This window comes from Pinus tabuliformis, chromosome 9 (genome assembly GCF_031772625.1).
Source record: "Pinus tabuliformis cultivar Carrire ecotype Pingquan chromosome 9, CPIR1, whole genome shotgun sequence".
NCBI lineage: Eukaryota > Viridiplantae > Streptophyta > Pinopsida > Pinales > Pinaceae > Pinus > Pinus tabuliformis.
The window spans coordinates 358,585,636-358,592,653 of record NC_142307.1 but is presented as its reverse complement, the minus strand read 5'-3'; the positions used below and the strand labels follow the sequence as shown (position 1 = coordinate 358,592,653).

The window sequence follows — 7,018 nt, the reverse complement described above, 5'->3', positions numbered from 1 at the left end:
AACATCCCATTTTTCCTTGGATGTCTTACAGTCCCTAATATAAGGAATGATGTTGTCCTTAATTGAAATTTGTAGTAACACCTTTGCTTTTGTTTCCCTTTTTTCCCAATCTGGAATAGATGCAGCAGCGGTGGGTTTGGGATCCACCCCACTCACTATGGGCCACAAATTATTTCCCTCTAAAACTGTTAATACCTTGAATTTTCAATTTGCATATTTTCCTCCATCAAGCCTTGTGGACTCATTCAAATAAGTTTCAGCCAAAAAATTTGACATAACAAAAAAAAAATTGTCCCCACTCAACAAAATGCACCCAAATCTACCAGATCTACACCCAGATTCACTAAATCTACATCCAAATTCACGAGATCCAGAACCAAATGCACAAACTATTAAAAGAAACAAGACTTAATCTTGCTTCCAATAAAAAACAAAGCCAAAATTACTTCTTATTTCTCCTTTTTTTGCCAAACCCTCTCTACAAATCTGTAATTTCATTTTTTAATCAAATACACTCAATTTTTAACTTTCACCCAAAATAAAATATTTAACTCCTTATATATGGTAGATTATTTTTCACCATAAAAATTTTTTTAATCCCTTATTTCTCCATTAAAAAAAACTTCACCTTTATAAACAAAATTTCCTTATGAAAACCTTATACACAAGGTGACTTAAAAAATAGTGCATTGGTTCAAGGTGAAAAGCGAACTCTCCAAGAGCTGCAAACACTAGCAAAAGACAACAATTACTTAAGGAATGCTTCACTTTATTATTCCACATTTCATCTGAAGCACAATGTTCAACGCTTTGTTTTGATTGATCGACAAGTTCCCAAATGTGCCTACAGTCCATCTACTGCCTGAAACCAAAATGTTATAGGGAACGTGTGACAAGGCCTAAGAATACCTCCCACCTGCGTATTTAGATTGCACACAATGGTTACAGATAGCAAACGAGAATAGAAGCTTGATTGTACACAATGGCTGCAGACAGCCAACACTTCAGTGATTTTTGTCAACCAAAAAACATAAAAAACTTGGGAGCAACACCATAACAACAAGATGTCACAACCCTCATGGATCTGAGCCCAATTTCTCTCAGATCTTAAGTCTCACTTGATCTCTCTCTTTGGCTCTGATACCATATTAGAAAATCAGAGAGAGATGCACAAGAATGAAATCAAATCTCATTTATCAAATTGCTTGCACAACCACTACATTATATAGGCACACATAGACAACTTCTATGACAATCTGGATCAAAATAATTTGGATCACCAACTCACAACACAAACTACAAAGACACAACTCATGATAAATAGAATCAACACTAACTACAAGAATACAACTCATCAACTCTATCTGGACATATCATTTCTACATTATTCCAACACAACATGCATCCCTGTGTCACATGGGTATTGTTATGTAATAAAATTGGCCAAAGTGCAAATAACAAGGTTGTAATAACAGTGCTTCAGTCTGCATCGTTGTGGAGTAGGGTAAGATGGCATTCTAAAAATTTGGTTCGTTTGACTCGAGAGTCTTAGTTTAAAAGGGTTAATAACTATCTAAAATCAAATGCGCCAAATTTAAATAAGCCGAGGCTAGAAGAAGTATAGAGGGCTTGTGACTTTTTTGTGTTGAGAGGATTCTTTTTGGTGTTGGCATCCTCTCTTCTGGCAGGAGCCAAAGTTGTTCGCAAATGGCCTTCTTTAGGTACTGGATATTTCTAAATTCTTCAATTGTTTCACCACTTTATGTTCTTGGTTACACAGTAGGGTTCTGATACCATAGCCTACATGACACAATGGAGGGTTGTTGATATACTTTATTACCTAAGTATAGCTTGGATTATTTTATTTCTTTGTAGCTGAATTAGATACTTTAAATGATTAATAGGTAATAGTTAGGTTTTAACTAGATCAATGTCTTGTTGAATAGGTGTGTGCTTCCTCACTGCTCCAGTGGCAATGACCATTACACCAATGTGCTCTAACAATCACTTTCTCTATTGTTTTGAGGTTTTACTTCTTCTCCTTCGAATTGGTACAAAGGTTTATATCCTATGGTTCTAGGTTGTCTGAAAATGGGTATTTTTACCGAATTATTTACCTTGTCTTCTGAGTGTGCTTATATTCTTCTAGGTTGGAAGAAAATTTCCCCATATGCATGTTTTCTAATTGTTCGAACTGGTGTTTCTTTGAAAGAGATTTTATATAATGAGCCTCAATAAAAGGTCAGACCTTCAATTTCATTTCAATAGTATACAGTTAAATCTTTGATTAAATTTTTAGCTTGGTCATGACTAAATGTGTTCATATGTCTTTTCCTGTTACAGGTTTTGTTGGTTTATACATAGCTCTGTATTTTCTTGGTTCTTAGATAATATTGTTTTACAAAGTTTATTTTGATAGAAAATAGGGTGACTGCACTAGTGGAAGGATTTTCATAGGCATTGAATTTCTATTTGAGTTTTTCCTCGGCCCACGAGGTTCTACACCGAATGATAGGTAAAAGGGATTTTCAGTTCCTCAGGCTATGCCTGGGGTTGACCTAACATAACCCTTCAGGCCAATATTTCCTAGCCTGTTTTGTTTACCATAATTCACTTTTTAGAGTTTGGTGCTATGTATTACAACATCTATCATATAATTTACAGAAAATGAATATAATAGTCTTTTAAGAAAGTAAGAATAGGCATCACGCCCTTGTAATTTTACTAATGGCATTCCTTCATCATTACTAATCACCATTTCTTTCATGACAAGAATTGGGTTATTTTTTTGAAGAAAGTTACATAAGATTTTAGTTACTTGCATAGTAAATTTACATAATTTTTCGTAATTTCCTCAGTTTTGAATCAGAAACTAGTTTATTATTTTTTTTAAGCAAAGAAACACAGTCAATCCCTTATCTATTAGGTTACCCTACTGATATCCGGTTCCAACCCAGCCATGACTTGACCTAGATTAACCAGGACCATTTCACTACCAAGGGGTATTTTCTAACAGTTATGTTGGGCTCAGACTGCCTCTGAGAAATTTTATGCTTGGAATCCCATAAGCTTAACTGGAATCTCCCTTGTCCATTATAAGTCCTACAATATTTTTTCCTATTTCAACCCTCACAGCTTCAATCGATCTCGCCTAGAAATTTCTATTAAAGTTATATTATATAGGAATCCAATAATCATAACCCTTTAAAGTAAAGATGTAAAGTCCCCAGAAAACTGTAAATATTTTATCTTACCATAGTAAGAAACAAAACTGGATATTATTATTATTATTTGTTTGAGGTGATTAATGTTGTTAATCATTGAAGAAAGGAAATGATTTGAATATTCACAGATCTTGTAACTTCTCATAATAAGGAAGTTAGGAAAGGAAGTTGCCAGAAACCCTAACTACCTCCCCTAGTTCTGAATGATCCAAAGAAAAGGGAGTGGGGGGAAGGAAAAACTGTGCTGAAATGTCAGATGGTAGGGGAAAGATAAGGTTGGTGATGATTAGATAGCAACAACACTCAGTGAAAACTTGCAGGAGACAGTGGTCTTGTGAGCAAGCTTGGGGGGAGATTTGGTCCTGAAGGCAAAAGCTAAGGTTGGTGATGATTAGATAGCAACAACACTAAGTGAAAACTTGCAGAAGACAGTGGTCTTGTGAGCAAGCTTGGGGGGAGATTTGGTCCTGAAGGCAAATCTCATGGTCGGGTGGATTGAAAATAGCAGGTAGCAAAGGTGACTTCTACCACTGAGGTTTTTCCTTCTTAAGTCAACTCAAGTAGGTGGTATCTTCTTCGAACTAATATGTTGAATAATCTATAGTATGTGTCATTAAATGTAATTTGGAAAAGACTGAATTGGAATAATTGATACTGAAAAGATATTACATGGAAATCATTAGTGGTATGATTTTAACGGTAGAGAACTGGTTTTTTTTTACTTAATCTGATTAGGATTATCCTAAAAACATTGATCTAACTTAGACTTAGAAAAGGACATGTTCAAGTTCTATATTAAAAAGAGAAAGAAACTGAAAGATACTAGTACCATGAATAATGGAAAACTAAATTCATAGGGGAAAGTAGCATAGTCTTATACCTCAGAGAAGAGTATTAAGAATGAATGAAACAAATGGTCCTTGCAAAAAAAAAAAAAAACGAGCTACGAAATTAAAAAAAGAGACTGCTTTAATATAGTACAAGGAGTTCTATAATATCTTTTCCTAAAACTCTTTAGAGAGATGACATCACACAAGAGTAGAGCTCCATTAAAGTTTAGGAATGACTGAATATTAGCTGGGCACAGAATACCGTTATACTTATCTGTAAATTCAAGAATACCTAGAAGGATTCTTATTGTAGCTTTGAAGAGTTTGATAAAATAATTTTGATATATCATAGGAAACTCAGATATCTTGTTCTACCAAAACTGAGCATTATGAATTATTCGACATTGGAAGACTAGAAGTAAGCCAACACCACGTGAACAAGGTACTTGACATTACTTTAGAACAAAGTAACATATTAGCAAGAGGCAATAACATATTAAATATAAAGAACCACGTCTAAGTGTTCACATAGAATACCAACAATGCAAAATTCAGTGCAAAGCTTTTTGAACACAAAGGTAGCATTGTTTTAAAAAAAAACGAGCACCAATATATACGTAGTGACTAGAGAGTCTTTAATTACATAAAATGAGAACGAATTTTTATATAGCAACCAAAGAGACTTAAATAACTTCAGACCTCTAGAGGTTTGCTAATCTCTCTCATCAGGCTGAGAACAGTGTGTCGAGAACTCCTTGCAGTTCCTATAACTTAAAAAAAAAACTATGCTGGTATGGCCTTAGTTACAGGCCTCGCAACCCAACTAAGAAAACCGTTGAATAGGTGGAGGAGGATCATATTTCTCGACCCTTGAACCTATGAGGGAACTGCATGGAAAAAGAATTGATATAAACTTAACAACAGAAACTCCGTCTGACTTCAAAACTGTAAATTTCATAGCAAATATCTCATGCCCTGGAGCATCTAGCCAGAAATCATATATTGGTGTACCCATATCGTCGATAAAACATCTGAGCAGCTTATAAGGCTTACCTGAAAACCCTCAAGCGGCGGAAGCAGTATGGGGATCCACGGTTTCCACCTGAAAACCTCGAGAGCCCATCTCTCCAGCTTCCATTACACCTGTAGATAGAGTATAACAACAATCTTCATTAGAGTTAGGGTTTTAAATTCAAGGGAACAACTAAAAATATCTACAAAGTCGAATCTTTAAATGAAAAAAACGACTCACTGTAAAACCTATCGCTCAGGGGAGGCGAAACCAATAGCTTTGGCCCCAGAATCATTTGAATTCATCAAAGCCTCAAGAAATTAAACCCTAAGACTCCAAGCCAAACCTACCAGAGAGGGAGTTTGCTAAGCAGGGTGAGCGCCAAGGAGCGAAGGGACGAAATCAGGAACTTCTCCAGCAAACGAGGCGGTATAATTTCCCAAACAAAGCCTAGCCCTCGGATCAAGGACTCAAACTTTCCTTCGTTGATGAGACGAGGGCCTCGAGGTGGACAACTTTGGAAGGACAAGCCTGATCATGCCACGTTACCATGGTAGAGCATAAAATAAATTCTAAATCCAAATGTAAATTAAATGAGAAGTATAGTCATGGTAAATCCTAACGCAAGGGTAATTAAACCTGTCAGAGACCATTGGGATATGGTCCTTGGTGCACGGCAGAATAAAGCCTAACTACAATGAGATTATTAACATAAACAAGAATTTCTGAAAATGACCAATGTTATAGCCATCGGAAAAACTCAGTGAAATTTTTATGTGTATACATGCTATGATAGTATTTATTATGGTAAAAAAAAAATATTTCTTTTACATATATTTGTTATGGAGATATGACAAAGGACCACTTCATATGTCAAATACAATCATTTTTTTTCCTGGTTTATTTAAAAAAAAACTTTTTTTTTATAGAAAATAACGTTAAAACCATTTTATTTTCACATACAAAAAAGAAACACAAAAAGCCTCTTTTTCTTATAGTACAGGAGAAAAAAATGTAAACAAGTTTTAGAAGAATAGCAAGTTTACTTATCTGTTGGAATAGGTTATAATAATTATTAGCACGAAAGTCTCACTACCCAGTTTTGAGACTAGCAATTGTGCCCATCCTTTCTCCTGAGCCTTTTCCACACCTAACAATTTGGAATCTCAAATTCCAATTTTTGAGGTAGCCTGTACGTGGTCCTCAAGACTACTCGAGTCCAGTCGAGTAACGTACACTCATGAATATAGTTTAAGTATTCCACTAGCTGTAAGTTCAACTCAAGAATACCTCCATCCAACAACATTCTACTTTGTAACCACCATTTTCCTGTGAAAGTTGAGTTTTCCTTTCCACATATTCTCTGTAGTTATCCATGGATATTTTCAACTGAGGTCTAGGGTTTTTGGTGCCACTCTAGGAAAAAAGGAAAGATTAATAATTGATTCTAACTTTCCAGGAATTCAAGATTTAATTTCTTTTTATTAGTTATTATTGGTTCACAACTGGAACCTTCCACACATCATATCTTTGTATTATTTAATTTTCATCCACTTATCCTAATTTAATTTTTTCTAATTATAAATCACTGAGTTATTAAAGCAAAAGTAATTAATTGTGAACAACTATTCATAACATGAGGTGTTATAGTATACTTTGATTAAAATTTAATTTAAAACATATATGAATATAAAATATAAAATGCAATTTTAAATGTTAACATGATGATGATGATGGTGATGGTGGTTAATATCCACTGAGATCAAATTTGGTATCTAAAGAAATGAATTATTTAGTTTGATTTAAGATTTTATTCCTATGCTCAAAAAGCTTGGAGGGAAGCCTCCCGAGCTCACTATAATTTTGACATCGTAAAAGTATACGAAGGTCACTATTGCAACAAAAATTATGAAACTGAGATCTAATGTGGTTGTACATGGGGCATTCTAAGA

The 7,018-nt window shown here is 34.6% G+C and overlaps 1 long non-coding RNA gene across 1 annotated transcript; it reads right to left on the bottom strand.

The window, feature by feature from the left end:
* Window positions 1-4,660: 4,660 nt before the first annotated feature.
* Window positions 4,661-5,601, bottom strand: LOC149148689 (uncharacterized). The gene is made up of 3 exons (XR_016263655.1): window positions 5,307-5,601; window positions 5,108-5,197; window positions 4,661-4,941 (listed from the first exon to the last, which is right to left on the bottom strand). It is a non-coding gene; the product is annotated as an uncharacterized LOC149148689 (long non-coding RNA).
* Window positions 5,602-7,018: the final 1,417 nt, after the last annotated feature.